The sequence below is a fragment of the Phaenicophaeus curvirostris genome, chromosome Z, assembly GCF_032191515.1.
Source record: "Phaenicophaeus curvirostris isolate KB17595 chromosome Z, BPBGC_Pcur_1.0, whole genome shotgun sequence".
Taxonomy (NCBI): Eukaryota; Metazoa; Chordata; class Aves; order Cuculiformes; family Cuculidae; genus Phaenicophaeus; species Phaenicophaeus curvirostris.
The window spans coordinates 10385673-10403549 of NC_091431.1; the positions used below are offsets into that span (position 1 = coordinate 10385673).

Here is a 17877-nt window from a genome sequence, read left to right on the forward strand (position 1 = left end):
TTCCATTTCCTACACACTTGCGAAAAATTAATGTGACCATGTCCCGCTGAAAGCATATTACAGCCTTAAAACAACTTGAGCATAATGAACTTTGAAAATCTCTCTGCAGCACAATAGACCCCTGGGTGTTTTTGCAGGTGGATAGGCTTTTTGAAAGATTTATTAAAATACCTGGAATTCAGTGCAGGACTTCTAGATATTAGGTCCCAAAAGTCACCATGCCAGTACCACCATGCTTTTTAGTGACCGGGTCATGATCACAAAGGAGGTTGTGAGGGCAGAGTGACTGAGCTGTCCCAGGGTACCACCCTAATGACATTACTCTGCAGTAAATTAAGTATTTTATATTTAGCAAGAAAATCTTTTTTGTCTCCATGTCACATGCTGCCTAAAGACTTGGGGCTAGAATTTACCTAGAACAAGCTCTTCAGGCCTTCCAGTACCAGAGAAGGAGAATATTTCCTCTACTTGGAGATGCTGTGTGCAGAAACTCCTTCCTAGCTGTCCTAAACCAGCTTTCCATTGGGACGCACTTAGTCCAAAGAAGCTATATGGGAATCTCTTCCAAAACAGAAGTGCTTGAGAAGAGCTGCTACTTTTCCCAGTACATCTTCCCCATCTACACAAACCTTAAATTCACTTCCTTTGTCCAGTAATTAGTCATGGTGTGGCTGTGGATCTAGTAAATAGTAAGACTCCTTCACCAAGGGAAGTGTAAGCTCTTTGTACTTGTTATTATGCCTGAAATGACTTCTTAACAATGCAGGAAAAAGCCTGGAGGGTTGACTTAAAAATTGCATTGTTTCTGAGCAAGTTTCTCACTTTCTGAAAGGGATTTTCTCAGACTGTAATAACATTTAACTTTTTTTTTTTTTAACCTATATAATCCAATAAAGCTTCAAAACTTTTTTCATTAGATTAGATGCAAACCTCATACCTTCATTCACAAAGCTCCATTCTGGCAAATCTTCTTAGGAAACAATGCATAAACCATGGTAAGAAATTAATAGTTTAAAGTCTGATAAAAAAGAGGATATTGACTCCATCTGTTGAACAATCAGAAGAGATATGAGTTGACATGAATTAAAAGATGAAGAGACAAATGAGGGGTTTCCCACGTGCAAGACTCATGGACTTTTCCAATGGTCAAGATCTATCATTTGAAGCTTCCTTAAGCAGAAAAGAATGGTTTTGAAAAAAATCATAACTCCCATATGCAATGACTGCTTTCAGCTTTTTTGTCCAGTCCAAGCTTATGTAGAGCACAGAGCCACTCAGAAGTACATTTCTCACAATTAGTGACCTATAGTTACAAGTTGAATAGCAATCTTTTGACTTACTCTTATAGAAGGATCTGCAACAATATCCTTGTACAGTCTCCATGTAAATACACACACCTATACATACAGATTATATACAGTATATTCAAATATTCTCCTTCTGAAATCCACATCAGTGGTTTTGGAAGATATTTTGTATAGAGGTTAATATAGACAAAAATTGAAAGGAATACATGAATTGTTTGATTCAAGGACTTATTATTGCTCCTAAGTTCTCTCCAGAGTTACAACCTCCTGCTTTCATTTGTCATTCCTTAAGCACAAGGTTAATTTTTCTTTCTCAAACCAGCACTATAATTTTTCAAGAACCTTAGTGTATTCTTAGCTTTAGCAACAATATCGTGTAACTTGTATTCACTTTTTCAGCTTGTGTGACCTTTTCTTCTTCCAGCATCCCCACATGGATTATACAAATCTAGTGGTGGACAAGTACAGCTATCTTCTTCTAGTTTTAAGACACAAAACTGCAAACTTTCGCTCCTGGATAACTTTATCTGTGTGACCTGACAAAATCAATTTATACACGTGCACAGCTACTTTTAGAGCTGTTCTTCTTAGGTGTTAAGGCAGTACATGAAACAATTGGCTTTTCCTCTACCAGAAAAGATAGGTGACATCGCTCATCATTGCAAAACAAAATTTCATGTCATATCAAAGCAACATCAAGGCAATTAAACTCATTGTGTGAACTTTCTGAATTCTTTGGTAAAGATACGTAGCTATATGGAAAACCAGGTCATGTTTCCACAGTGATTTACAGTATGCAACATGTTACAATAGAATGCTTATCTTCTTGAAGATGTAGTTATTTTCTTTAAAGAAAAAGAAAAATTAAAAATGAGATCTCAGGATAAAAACTCATTTCTGACATCTAAAAATACTAGCAACAGATGATAAATATTTTTCATCTTCAGTGCCTCAAGCCAACTAAACATCAATTTGGCAACTCTCTGGCCCTCAGAAATGTGCTTGGAAATTGTTCCATTGCTTTGAAAGAACCATTTGGCTCAAGGGATAATCACATACAAAGGGATTTCTTCCTGGTATTTGAAGTAGCAGCTGCCAGATATTGGCAAAAGCCTTACTGTTGGTGTTGCACTAAAGAAAATACCCTGTTTAGCAAGAAAAAAAGGCTTAGCTGTTCCAAATAATCTTTTTTTAGTTAGTGGAGATCACCCAACTCAATTTCTAAGAAAAAACACACAGCATAACACTACAATCTTCATCTTCATTGCATAGGCAACGAATCTTGCCCAGTATAAAAGCCATAATTTCAATTAAAGAGTAACTTTAGGTTACTTTTAATAATACATATAAGAGGTAGGCAGGAACCGATTGTTCAATCACATTCTAGAAAAGCCTAGATCTTTCTACCTTGTATTTGTGATACATAAGTTAATTTTAAACTGAAAAGACAATAGAGTTGATGAAGGAAAACTCATAATTCCAGAATGTGGATTATGTTCAGCTCTGTTAGAGCTGAAACAAGTCATCATTCACAATAAGGGCTGGAGTGGGAGGGGAGCAGGGGCAGAATTACTCCTCCAAGGAATGAAAACCAGAAAGAACAGAAGACAGAAAAAGGTAGAAGGACTAACAGGCACTCATAAAGATCAAGAAGAAACAGTATAATTTCAGCATGCTCATCATCTGGACAGGGAAAGGTGTCAGAAAGCGACAATCAGTTTCAGAATGGCCACACTGTGGAACTGCAGACAGTGCTCTCTGCCAAGTTTGGTGGTTCAGTCCAGAAAAAACATACTGGAAAGAGTTTGTTAAAAGGCTGCAATGATGACTCATATCTTTCACCATTAATTTTGCCTTTCTGACTGTTGTCTTAAAAACAGAAATGCATGACAGTGAAATCACCAATTCACATATGGATTATATGGGTTTCAGTGTATTCTGCAGAAAAGTAATCACAGAATACATTTTCAGTTTCACACTAGATATCAGTTTCTCCCCCTCAAACCCAAAATAACACAATTTTCAGAAATGTTTACTGCAAGTCATCTGCTGCCTGCCTGTACAGCTACTCATTTTTAAAGCCTATGAAAAAAATCTGAAGATTTTTTAGAACAAAACATGTAATATATAGATTGCAATAGCAGTTAAACATTTATGTATGTTTTAACACAGAAAGGCACTGTGGTTTCTCAAAAATAACTCCATTTTTCTTTCAAAAGAAGTTACTCCTGTGCAGAAGTAACTATGTTCAAACTGCCCCAGTCAACACAAGCAGAAGGGGATAATAAATCCAATGTGTTGTATAGCAACTCTCTCTTAACAACAATTTTATATGTAGTAATTCTGTATCCTCATTCTCTCCCTTTAGTTTTTGCCAAGTTTAAGATCTGATCTTCTAGAGGTATATTTACTATGCAGGGAAAAAAAATAATTCCTAAAAGTAATTTCTCACATTTAACTCCCAGAGATTTTTTTTTTTCATATTTATCTTATAATTTTCTTGGCATAGTAATTATGCCCCCTTCTTGGAGGGAGCAATGCATGGCCAGGCTTATCACAGACTGGAGAAGAGGTGCGGACATCCACATTAGTAACTGTCCTTTTTAACCAGCTTGAAATTGCTTCTTTCCTCTTAGTATTGATAAATATGTGTGTTCCCCATTTCAAGAGATTCTGGCTCAGAAACTGTTAAGGAAGTTTTAGGGGTAAGAATTTATCTGAGAAGAAAAATATGCCCCTTGAGAAAAGCAGATGGTAAAAAGGCACTACATCCACTCCACTGTTCCACCTTTCTTTCTTCAACCAGCTCAATTTCTTTTGGGGCCAGTTACTGTCACTTGAGTTTCATTATATCTTTGTAATGTCATGGCAATAACTTTGCATCACAAAACATTTGTGTGCCAGCGTACCACAAATCCATAGAGACCCAAGTGTGATGATTAACTAGATGAATTTTATTCACTGCCACATGCATCCCGTGTCAAGCAAACTGAAAGAGGTATTTCCTTCTCTTGTATTACTCAAAGCCATATCTATGTTCCTTATTTTTTTTTAATTTATTTTAAACATTCTTTCTTCTTTGGAGGAATTACTCACTTTTATTTCTCAAAATCAAGGTCTTTTGTTTTCTGTGAATCAGACCCACAATCTATTTCATGTTTGGTTATCACATAATTATTAATAAATCATAAAATCATAGAATCATTAGGTTGGAAAAGACCTTTGAGATCATTAAGTCCAATTGTACCTGTCCACTACTAAATTATATCTCCAAGCACTTCGTCTGCCTGTCTTTTAAATACTTCCAGGGATGATGACCCAACCATCTCCCTGGGCAGCCTGTTCCAGTGCTTGATAACCCTTTCAGTGAAGAAATTTTTCCTAATGTCCAGTGTGAACCTCCCCTGGCACAGCTTAAGGCCATTCCCTCTCATTCTGTTGCCCATCATTTGGGAGAAGAGACCAACAACCAGCTCTCTGCAACCCCCTTCTACGTAGCTGTAGAAAGATATAAATTCTCCCCTCAGCCTCCACTTCTCCAGGCTAAACAACTCCAGTTCCCTCAGCTGCTCCTCATAAAACTTGTTCTCCAGGCCCTTCACCAGCTTCACCGCTCTTCTCTGGACTTGCTCCACACCCTCAATGTCTTTCTTGTAGTGAGGGACCCAAACCTGAACACAGTATTCAAGTATGGCCTCACCAGTGCTGAATACATTGCCACAATCACGTCCCTGGTCCTGCTGCCCACACCATTTCTGATACAAGCCAAGATGCCAGTGGCCTTCTTGTCTACCTGGACACGCTGCTGGTTCAGTCGCTGTCAACCAGCACCACAGGTCGTTCTCTGCCAGGCAGCTTTCCAGCCACTCTTCCCCTAGTCTGTAGCAATGCATGCGGTTTTGTGTCCCAGCTACAGGACTCTCCACTTGACATTGTTAAACCTCATCCCATTGGCCTTATCCCATTGATCCCGCTTGTTCATACTCCTCTGTAAAGCCTCCCTACCCTCCAGTAGATCAACATGTCCTCCCAGCTTTGTGTCACCCACAAATCTACTAAGGGTACATTCCATCCCTTCATACAGGTCATTGATGAAGATACTGAACAGGACTGGACTCAGCATCAAGCCCTGGGGAACACAATTTGTGACTAGTCTCCAGCTGGATTTAACTCCACACTTTTGGCCCAGCCATCCAGCCAGTTTTTCAGCCAGCAGAGGGTACACCTTTCCAGGCCATTGGTAGACAGATCCTCTATTAGGATACTGTGAGAAATGGTATCAAAGGTTTTACTAAAATCCAGGTACACTACATCCACAGCCTTTCCCTCATCCATCAAGCTAGTCACCTTGTCACAGAAGACAATCAGGTTAGTTTGGCAGGACCCACCTTTCATAAACCCATGCTGACTGGGCCTGATTAGTTGTCCTGTGTGCTGTGAGATAGCACTCAAGACCCTCCCTGGCACTGAGGTCACACTGACAGTTCCCTTGATTCTCTCTCCAGGCCTTCTTGCAGATGAGTGTACCATCTGCCAGCCTCAAGTCCAATGGAACTTTTCCAGTCAGCCAGGATTGCTGGTAGATGATGGAAAGGTTTGGCAAACACTTCCTCCATCTCCCTTAATACCCTTGGGTAGAGCTGCTGCAGTTCTCCTTCGCAGGTCAATAGTGAGACTGAAAACATTTTCAAGACAGACACAAATGTCCAAGCACTCAAAACCACAGATGTGCAGACCAACAAAGAGGGAGCAGAGCATTTACCAGGACCTGCCTGAACACCATCAGCACTGACATAAGCAAGGATACGGATAACCCATCTGCTGACTTAGTTCCTTTCAGCTCATGCAGACTGGAGTGTTACCAACAGGAAACAGAGAAGACAAGGATTTATTAAGGGTAGGGCAGGACTACCTGAAGAAGAAGCAGTGTATTACTTTTGTCATTCAATCATGCATATGACTCCATGTAACTTTTCAGGAAAGAAGTATTGACTCATTCCTTCCTTTGACATGAAATAAGTTAATAGTACAGACAGACCTTTCTTCCTCTCTAATTTGCTAATTGCTCCCATGCAACTCCTTAGAGTTCTGCTGTATATCATCTTATTAATTACTGTGCTATTGTTAAACATATCTCTTCCATTCAGATGGCACCCTCAGGCCATTTCAAAAATTGGCATTTATTTTTACTGAATAATAAGTTAATTTTTAAACCAGCATTTGAAGGATGAAAAGAAAAGGAGTGTTAAATTTTATCCAAATAATTTCTTTTAGAGGTACTAAACCGTTAAATACAAGTTTGAAGGTGAAGAATTCTATTCTTTAATCACTCTTCAAGACTCTGGTACAGTAAAGATTCATTCCAGAAGTTCAGGTCATGGCTTTGCAATGTGCTTCCCTGAGCAGGGCTTACCTCTCTCTACTGTTTTCCCCACACTCACATACAGCAGTTTGATGCTTGCACATGGTGAAGACCCTCCCCTCCCATGACTTCCATTATTAAAATTTTTCAAATACAGTATGCTTATCAAACAAGAACTGGGGGAAAACTGATATAAAGGTTGAACATTAAAAAAAAAAAACCAACCCAGCAGTGATTAATTAGTTTGATACACATGTTAACATATTTTTAACAAAAGAAGTTTTCTTCCAGGACAACTGTAAGGTTGTACAAAACCAAGGAAATAGGCAGCTGGTTCAGCAATGCTTCTAGCCTCTACAGGCCTATGAGAAGGCAAATGAGTCTGGAATTTGAAGGTTGTGGAAAGCTTGATACCTCATGAAGACGCCATTGCTAACACTAGCCAGCAGCTCTAAGATATTTAGCACAGTATGGAACCAAAAAAACGTTGAGCATGACAAAATGCAACAAGTCTTCCAGTTTATTTAGACAGCTTTCCTGGAAAAGATGCTCCACATGGCCTAAGTCACCCCTGCAGAGATAATATTTCACCTCACGGCAATTTTTAAGGATATGAGCTCTTTCAGCTGGAAGATGTCAAGAAGCAGCTGTTGTTGTTAGACAGCCGGTACATTTTTGAACCCCACAATACTGCAGCTTCCTCTGTACTTCATTCACAGCCCTGCTCCCAGGACCCTGGAACTGTGTCTATTGTACTGATAGATAAGGTAACCCATAGTGCCTTTCGGCTCAGTATCCATCCCAACAGAGCAAAACTTTCCCAGAACCGCTGAAGACATTTCTAAGCAGAGGAGGAGCAGCAGCAAGTACATGAAAGTCCCTTGCTGATAGCAGGAGCTCTTAGCAGAGACAGAGAGAGACAGAACTCCAGCAGGTAACAAGAGAAGTGCCTCTGCAATGGCCAGCTAGCCATGGAGAGTCAGAAAAGACTCCTGAAATATATATTTTGTACTTCTTGTACATCAGGATCACAAAAACTCCACCAAAGGCCAGAGCTGCAAAAAAGGCACAGAAGATGAAACCCAGGAACCTCAGCAGACATTGAGCAAAGAGCCTGACACACGAGTCCTCATAGCACTACAAAGATGATCACCATAGCCCTAACTCTTTTCACCCTGTTCACTCCTAACAGCCCATAACCTCGTCACCACCATGTAAGAGGCTTCCACCCCGCTTATCCAGGTGCAGCAGATGACATCTCCACTCAAAAACAACTTGCAAGGGAGCAACACTGTTGAGACTCCCTCAGCACAAACACTAGGTCTTGCATCAGCTACGCATCCACTGCTTGTTCAGCATACCTTGCAGAAACCAGAAGACTATATGCACCATGCCTGCTGTTGAAAGGCCATTTACTCTGTTGTTCCTGGAGACAGAAGCATTTGAAGGTGGAGGATAGCTGGAAAGAGGCCTCACCTTTTGCTTTACTGCTTTTATACATTAAAGTGCCAAATGTAGTGAAATAATCAAGCTGGTAGCCAGCAGTTCAAGTTCTATCATTTGGACTGCTCAAGTGAAGGAAGTAATCCAACAATCCAATCTTACAGCAGTAGCCAAGATGGCAACAAGTGCACAAGTCAGAGTAACTAATGAAGGAATAGTTTAAGCAGAGCTATTTAATCAGGGAAGTCCATAGGTAACACTCACTCAGACTCATTATCCTTCCCTGTATATCTACCACTCATTAGATCTTATGAGGGGCATAATGACGTTAACAATATTTTGCCCTTTTTTACTCAGCAAGATTTCTGTGTAGATAGCTTCTGTTACTGAAGACACCTGGGTGAGAAATCCCTACAATTTCACTCTGGTACCTCTCAGTTTGCATCACTAGTGATTTAACCAAGTGCTGTGATCACTTAATACAAACAACGCTAACAACTGTATTCACTTTTCCTTATATGTAAAGAAACTGAATTACACACAAGTTAAATGACTTCACAACAGTCCTTAAGGGAATTAACACCACTTATCAGCCAGAAGAAGAGCATTACTACTCAAACACATGATACAGAAATATTAAGCAGGATGGGAAACCTTCATAAAATTTGCCATAGGCACCAAAAGACCAGTCCCAAGGCCAACAATGATTCCCTAGTCATCCTGATGAAGTACCATAACATTTCTTCTCTTTCTCAAGATTCAGAGCAGGGCTAATAGAATGTGCATACATCAAGGAGAGCACAGAAAAATTATCCTAATTTTCAGAAATGTGAGCACCTGCAGACCCTGCAGAAAAACAGAGTAAGTCAGGGCTCAGATCCCTGGAACCCTGGAAAAGTCTCAGCAAAGCCAGTGATCACACATCTGTCAAACGTTTTACAAGGAACTATTGTTGTTACGTATGCTATACACACACAGATGATGGGCTGATCCCCATCAAAATGTCTTTCCATGTGCTGCACAAATATGTCATTAAGGCTAATTATTTTGGAATGAGATAAATTGCTTTTATTATTTTTAATCTTGCCATTAACAGTAATTAACATGCAGTGATTAACTTGTTAAATCTTAACCAAATGCTTCCTTCAAAGCTGTCCTAGGATGTGCGTTTTCCTGCAACTGGTCTCTGCAGTCTGTCTGCCCTCTCTCCTGTTCAGCTAGCTGCTACCCTGAGCCCTCCAGCTGTGTATTTTTTCCCTGCCATTCACTAATTCTCTTGAATGTTTTTGGTTTTGGGGTTTTTTTTCCAGATTCTGTGTTCTGCGTCAAGGAGAGGGAGAATGGTGGGGAACAGAAAGGACTTCCCTTCACATCTGTGCATGCAGGCAAACTACACTAATTTAATATTTACGTGATGCAGAGGAAATGTATCAGAAAAGGGTGAGGACTTAAATCTGACTTTTGCTTTTGGACTGTGTGTGGGTTTTTTAATTTTTTTTTTTTTCCGATGGCTGTGGGACATACAGATGACGGGAGAGAGAGGGGCACAAGGTGGCTATTTTAAGTGGATTGGTTTGTGCAGCCACAGGCTCTCATCCTTCCACTGGTGCCTTTGTGCTGGCTTAGCTCCATGTGAAGAGCTGTGAGCCAGCTCACAGGAACAGGAAACCATCCATGCAAAGCCTCCTCCTGAAGTCAGGACGTTCATTCACAGAAGTACAAGTGGACAGGAAAGGTCATATGCCTGTCTATTCCCTATAGCAATCAGAAACACCAACACTAAATGTTGACTGGAAGCAAGTTCCCAGGTAAGAGCTTTCAGTGCCCGGTGCCATCTGTGGGAATGGAACACAAACAACACCATGCAAGATGAAATTGCTGCAGTGGGGATTTATATTGGCAGGGCTGTTTAAAACCCCTTGCTCACTTTGTTCTGGGCAATGCACACACAACCAGGAAATGAGAGCTTTTGCCCAAAACGTTTGTTGTCTGGTAAGACAGGCAAGACAAAGAAGAACAAGAAAAACATAGAACTGGTCCCTGAAGTAACCAAATGAGCTAACTGGTCCCCTCAATAGCACTGCATTTGTGCTGTTATTTTATCTGCATGTGCAGTCAAAAACTTGAAAAAAAGCAGTAAGTGGAGGTATCCATCAAAAGACTCTAGTGTGACAAAGAGAGTAGAGGTAAGGCAGAACAGAAATGCTATTTTCTTTCCACAAGTAAACAGTGTAACATGATAAATGCTGTCCCTGCTTTCTCTGGAGTCATTTCTGCTTATGAATCAATGAGCACTGAAATTCACATGTGAGTGTTTATAGATAATACATCTTAGATAAACTACATTCTGGAATATCTCTGGAAGTATTATCCCTCAAGATGCCCAGTGTGTATTCCTTGCATTCATTATTCTAGCAATGCATGATTGACATCAAATGGCTCTGATATGCCAGGAAAGTCAAAGAGGTTTGTCCCACACAGGTCCAGGGGTGGGACTAGAGACCCTTCAAGTCAATATTGTCATAATACTAACTTCATATAAAATGAGATATGATCTCAAAGCCAGACTCTCAGCCACTGCATCCATTGTCACAGTGATATAGAAAAGCCCTAAAACTGCTTCAGAAGAACTGCTGCTATTTCATCTGTAACCCATGCAAACATGAAGCTGCTGTAGCTGGGCCTTGTAGGTGAAGTTAAAGCACTCTGGAAGCGATTTGACTTGAAAATTTAGAACACTTTTTAGAGGTCTTTTTAGATTAAAGCACATCCACAGCATAGGATATGACTTTCAAACCTTGCTGAAACACAAAGAGTTTTATCAGTTTCACCTACTCCACCTTTTATATTAAGCTTACCTCTCCCCTAAACACACTTTCCTGACCCCTTTGGTAGGTGGAACCTGCCGTGTGAACCAGCAAGGCTGGCAGATCTAGTAGAAGCAGAAAATTATCATCGTTGGTGTCGTTCCTTTCTTTGCTGATCCTGACCTTGTCTGCTGCCCTTTGGAAATATAGCTTTCCCAAGCTAAAGAGTCTTCACACATAATTCTTCCTGTTTCCATAAAAACCCATGGCTGCATGTAAAGTGACAGAAAACAAGTAGTAATAGGGGAGAGGGAGATTGCTTCTTGTCAATTAGCTGATTCAAGCTATGATGGGGAGTCAAAACAACACACAGCAGAAAGACTTGGTACCAAGTGGAAAGTTGTTTCTAAATAAAACTAAAAGCTGTTAAGAAGTCTATTGGCTCTTCGGGAATGAAAAAAACGTTCTTCTATGAGATGTGTCACATTACAAGATCACTCTTGACAGCCCAAACACAAAGCGGATGAACAAGCCTGGTTAGACCCAGATCCTGTAGTTGCTACTATGCACAATCAGTTGCTGTAGCAACCAATGTCAGATGCCTTGCATGAGAGTAATGCCTCTCACGGAAAGCTTGAAGCAAGCAGAGGAAATATGATTGTCACCTTTTATTCATGAATAAAATGCACTCTCCACAAGAACTGATTTACCATTGTGCAGGTGTTTCAACTATAGCCAGTCAGATGTTTACCCCAGCTCAGCTTGCCTCACTAAAAGTGGTTTCTTTTGTAATTGAAGAACCGTACCAAATGCTTTCAGGGCTTTTATTTAGTTTTGCTTTTAACATTCCAGGATTTCATTGGTATCAAATATATTGAAAATCAAATATCAAAAGTTTGGTGGTTTCATATCTTTTCCTCTTTCTTTCCTTTTATGAACTGAACATAAGAAAAAGGCTAAAGCTTTTCTGTTGTTGTTGTGAACTTTTTTTTCCACTCTTGTTTTTGTTTGGCAGTCTGGAATTGTTATAAAATGTCTTGGGACTGGGATGAATATCACTTATTAAATGGGGGGGGGGAGAGAGGGGAAAGAAAAACACTGTGCTTTCTCTATTTCTGTCATTTTGGAATTTCAGAAGCTGGAGAAGATTTTAAAAGACAGAATAGCAAAGGAAGAAAAAAGGAAATTAAAATTTAAAGGAAACTTCTTTTGGTAGCCTTCATTTTACTGCAGATGGTAACAGTATTAAAAACATGTTGGAGTAAATGGTACTTTGTGAAAACTTAAGAAAATGAAGAAAGGACAGAACATTGAAAGTCAAGTCACCTTGACATTTAAGGTATTTTGTGTCATTTGTTTTAATTGTTTTCACCCATTACTAGCTAAAATATTTTTCATGTGGATGCAGTGTGCTTATTTTTGTTTCATACCATATGCAAGATTTCTGGGCACTTTCTGAAGTTATTAAAAGATTTCTAATATTAAATAGAAGCTCTTTAATCATTAACTTATGAAAATAACTAACAGATTTTCTTTTAAGGGATAAGTCAGAAGTGTCTGAATACATTTTCTGGAAGTTAGTGAACTGTGTAAAGACCTGACAACAAACTTAAACTTGCCAGAACTACCTGCAAATGAATTTTCTTCTCTTCTAGGTCTCTGCAGCAAAAGGAATACTTGTAGAATACTTTTTCCTTAGGTGAAAGCTTTAATGTAAAATTGGGCTGGACTCCCACTGGGACATTATTGTCCACAGCATCACCTGTGAAGCCTCAGGATATGGCAATGCTGCAGGTGACATGCATGAACTTTAAACATGTGATCCATTTGAACAGTGATATGAATTAATCTAGTGAGCAGTCATGAAACAGCTGTTTGTGAATAAAAACTTGGAAATCTTTTGTTCATATTTATACTATAAAATCTATATGTGGCATCTGGGACTTACCTTTCAAATTAATTTTACAATAAATCTTAAAATCAGTCAGTCTTAGGATATTAAATTACTGAGGTTCTTTTGCAAATGTTGCCTTTGGTTACTCTGTTTCTTGGAGGACATTGAACTTTTAATGCTCCTTGAGCTCCAAAAACTTCAACTTTAAGTGATCAGGATTTATTGCAATATGGAATCCTGGACCCCATTGTTGAGCGTACAGTGTAAGTCTAGGCTCAATGTCAGTTTGTTCTTGAGGCCACTTCAGCAGAGATGTATTTGTTCTGAGTATTATAGCCTCCTGTGTCTAGCTGCTCAAAAATAAGCTGAAGGGGAGATACCTGGCATGATCATATGCAAAATATTCTTGATTAAAGGTTTGCTTGAGTATTGATTGAAGAGGAAAAAAAGCATTGTAGTAGTAATGATGTGATGAGCATGGGACTAGTTCTGAAATATTTGGTCTGGCTAGAGACATATTCTGCAATTTCCTTTAAAATGAGAGCATTGGATCACCCTGGTGAAAGCAGCTTGTCAGACCTCTTCAGACCTGTAGCGGGAGTTTACCTGAAAGAATGAGGTTTGCACAGTATGTGCTTCATGAACTCGTCTGCAAAGATGAAGGCTGGCAGAATGTAAATTCTGATGAATAACTGATTTCTTTTTCAGCTCATTGACTGTGGGGGTTGGGGGGAAACAATGAAAACATTCATTTTGAGTTGATCTGACAAAAGATTAAAATATCAGCTTTTCCACCAAGAGTGATACTAGCAAAGAACATTGTCAGCCTACAAGGCAGCTGAAAATTTAGCCAAGTGTAAGAAAAGCAGTATTTTGTAGAATCCTTTTCTCTTTTTACTGGCAAATGTAACGTTCATCTCATACCAGATTTTATAGTGACTATAGCAGAGAATTTATTTTTAGTATCTTTCTTAAGTCATGATAGGAGGATATGAAATGTCAGCTTTGTCAGAATTGGTCTTACAGCACATTTCAAAGAAGTAAAACCAATTTTAATAGGATTTTCATGCATTTCCATTCAGATGAAATGCAGCTTGTTAGAGAAAAAAAACATCAAAACCAAAGATATCTGCAATTTATTTCTGTGCTCTATTTCTATCTACAATCTCTCCACCAAACAATTGCCTTCAAGCAGTTTTTTGATTTTAAATATAGATATCGTCACTGACATGGAAAGGGTCTATTAGGTTTAAACTCATGGAAGCATCTAAATGTAAAACAAAAGCAAACAAATGAAAATATATTTGAACATGGAATGTAACAACATATTTAAGGGACAAAATGGGAATTCATTCCACTGCCAGGAAAGTTAGCAAACTTCCAGACATGATAACAAGTGGCACAACTTGTCTTTACCTTAGTAAGAGTCACTTTCCTTTATTTCAGAGGTAATATACTCATCAAATCTCAATTTTCAAGCGCAGCTGCTGGACACAGGGGGCCTTTTCAGAAAGCTCAGTGAGGTTCCCTCCATGCTTAAGTCCCACTAGAACTACCAAAAATATTCTGGCACTCCAGAAGAGTTCCATTTTCTCACAGAGCACTTCGACAGCTGTGGTTACTGTAAGCTGACTGATTTCTTCAGCACATCTCAGCAGAACTTGGTGCTGTGACACTCAGCATGAAAAAGCTCAGGAGGCATTGTGAGAAGAATATGACCTGGGAGATGCAGCTTTCTAGCCCATAGCACAGTATTGCACCTTTTGCTCAGTACGTTCTATGGTTCTGACTGAGGATGCATGTTAATATACTCTGAGGCACATGAGTATTCCCCTTTTCAGCAGACAGATAAAAGTCAGAGATTTAATGCAGAGCTGAGAGATCAGCAGGGAGAGAAAGATTTGGAGGACAAATAAATAGAGTAAGTTTACATGAATTACACTAAAAGTTGCTACAGTGATGAAGAACATAGTTGATGAATCAGGGTAAATGCTACAAAAAATATTCAAAAAAGAAAAAACTTTAAGTGATTTTCTTCCTTAATATACTTCCAAAATTCATTTGGCAGCTGCCTGTAGCAAAAAAAATAAAATGCTGTTTTCCTGATAGGATCACTTTCCACTAGATCAGATTGCTCAAAAACTCACTTAGCCTGGCCTTGGAATACCTGCAGGGATGGGGCATCCATGACTTCTCTGGGTAACCTGTTCCAGTGCCTCACCATCCTCTCAGTAAAAAAATTGTTTCCTAGTACTTAATCTAAATCTACCCTCTTTCAGCTTAAAACCATTAACCCTCATCTTACCACTGCACACCCTGTAAAAAGCTCCTCCACATCTTTCCTGCAAGCCCTCTTTAAGTATTGGAATGCTGCTGTAAGGTTCCCCAGAGCCTTCTCTTTTCTAGACTAGACAAGCCAAATTCTCTCAGCCTGTCGTCATATGGGAGGTGTTCCAGCCCTTAGATCATCTTTGTGCCTTCCTCTGAACTCACTATAACAGATCCATGTCCTTCCTCTGCTGAAGACTCCAGAATTGAACACAGTATTCCAGGTGAAGTCTCACCAATGCAGAACAGAGGAGGAGAATCACCTCCCTCAACCTGCTGGTCACAATTCTTTTGATGCAAGACAGGATATGATTGGCTTTCTGGGCTACAAGCATACATGTTGAGCTCATGTTAAGCATCTCATCCATCAAAACACTCAAACCCTTCTCTTCAGAGCTACTCTCAATACCTTCTCCCCCCAGCCTGTATTTGTGCTTTGGATTCCTCTGACCCAGGTGTACAACCTTGCACTTGGCCTTGTTGAACTTATGAGATTTGCACAAGCTCACCTCTCAAGCCTGTCAAGGTACCTCTGAATAGCATTCCCTCCCTCAAGCATGTCCTCCACACCACACAGCTTGGTGTTATCTGCAAACTTGCCGAGGGTGTACTCAATCCCACTGTGCATATTGCTGACAAAGATGTAAACCAACACCAGTCAGTAACAACCCCTGAGGAACTCCATTTGTTACTGGTCTTGGACATTGAGCTGTTGACCTCAATGGTGTGAGTTCAAGCATCGAGCCAATTCCTTATACACTGAGGGGTCTACCTGTCGAATCCATGTCTCTCCAATTTAGAGACAAGAGTGTGGTATAGGACACTGTCAAATGATTTGCACAAGCCCAGGTAGTTGATGTCACTTAGCCTTCCCTTATCCACCAATGATGTAGCCCCATCATAGAAGGCTACCAAATTCATCTGGCTCAATTTGCACTTAGTGAAGCCACACTGGTTGTCATCAATCACCTTATTTTTCATATGCCTCAGCAGATATTCCAGGAGAATCTGCTTTATGAGCTTGCCAGCCACAGAGGTGATACTGATCAACCTGTAGTTCCCTGAGTCTTCCTTTTTTTCGTAATAAAAGTGGGGGTTGTGTTTCCCCACTCCCAGTCCGTGATAACTTCACTGGACTACTGCAGCTTCTCAAACATGATGGATAATGGCTTAGCAACTTCATCTGCCAGTTCCCTTAGGACCTGAAGATGTATTTCATCTCATCCCATGGACTTGCGCACCTTCAGATTCCTTAGATAGTCTTGAACCCAATCCTTTCCTATAAAGTGTGGTCCTTAAGTCTCCCTGTCTGAGGCAGAAAACTTTCCACAGATGTCTGGTCTGGTTTGAAATCTTAAATGCGTGTACCAGGGTGTTCAAAATGTGGTGACTACTAAAATTTTATGTTGTCGGAAGCCCCATGAGTCTTCCCACACACATATGCAAGTAATCAGGAAGTCTCTCCACGTTTAACAGCAGTCCCCAGTGGCATAGGAGAAAAGACATTTGGAGCAGGATGAAAGCCCCACCAATACCATCAGGGCTGCACAAATAGCAGAAGTAACCAGAGCAGTTTCAGTCTCTCCGCGTGTCATACTGACATATTTCTCCAGCACTACACTCATTTTAGAGACAAATTTATATTTACAGACTGGTTACCAATAAGAAAGGTATTGGAGACACTCAATAAGAGCTCCAGTTTCCAGAAAACATAAGATTCAAAGGAAGTGGAGCTCACCAACAAGCAGCTACTGTAGCCACAGAATTTCTGCAATGCAGGGGAGGGAAAGGTCGACAGCTCAGACCGCCGAGCTTCCTAGATTTTCTTTGGCACAGACTGCACTCTCAGCATCATCCTTTTCCCTGTGCACAGACAAAGGCTGTGCAAAATGTCAGGAGGAAGGTAGGACATATGGCAAGGGGAATGGGAACTGCAGTCCTTCATGTCCACTGCAGTCCTAATAAGAACAAACCTTCTCTCATTCAAATATTCAAGGCTTTCTGTGCTCTGGCTCTTTGCATGGGTTTTGCCAAGTGGAAGCCCCATTCATTTTAACATGAATATGTGGCATTTACCAACTTCATTCCAACTTCAGTTCCCAACTTGTCTTTTTAAGAAGTGCCACTTTGTCTGAAGCTTTTGATAAACCTTAAAAATACTGAAAAATGGCACTACAATGATCAGAGTACCCATTGCCTTGCCTAGCATGCTAGTAAATACTGCTGAAATCCACTGTGTTCTATTACATTTGTAAATCCTGGAATAAATGTAGCTCCTACTAAGCACACATACTCTCTATGCCTGCATTTGTTCCGTTCAGCATATCAACCTGCTCTATTTGTAATAGACACATAATTTCCCAGGCAGCAGTAACTTCTGTGTAATTAAAAGTATTTTCAACATAGCACAAATCAGTTTCAACAACAGTAGCAATTGTGTGTTTAGAGTCATTGTGTTTCAATATTCTTCTTTAATGACATAATGCTAAAATGTTTGCTGGTGGCTAGTAGTTAAACTGTTTTTTAAAAATATACTCTTCTTCAAACAAGTAGATCTCAGATACTGCGATCCATGCTTTTGTTTCACAGTGCTCCTCCAGACAAATTTGCAGGTAGCAGTAAAGAGTAGAACTCAATTGAACAAAACATTCAGCTGCCATAGTGATGAAAGCAGCAGGAACAGAAGGCAATAAACTGAGCTTTGATAAATGAAAAAGCCTGCATCCAGAGAGAAAC

General features: G+C 39.9%; 1 pseudogene; it reads right to left on the minus strand.

Annotated features, from left to right (window-relative positions):
- Nucleotides 1–7031: 7031 nt before the first annotated feature.
- LOC138733483 (tetraspanin-3-like) lies at nt 7032–15769 on the minus strand (annotated as a pseudogene).
- Nucleotides 15770–17877: the final 2108 nt, after the last annotated feature.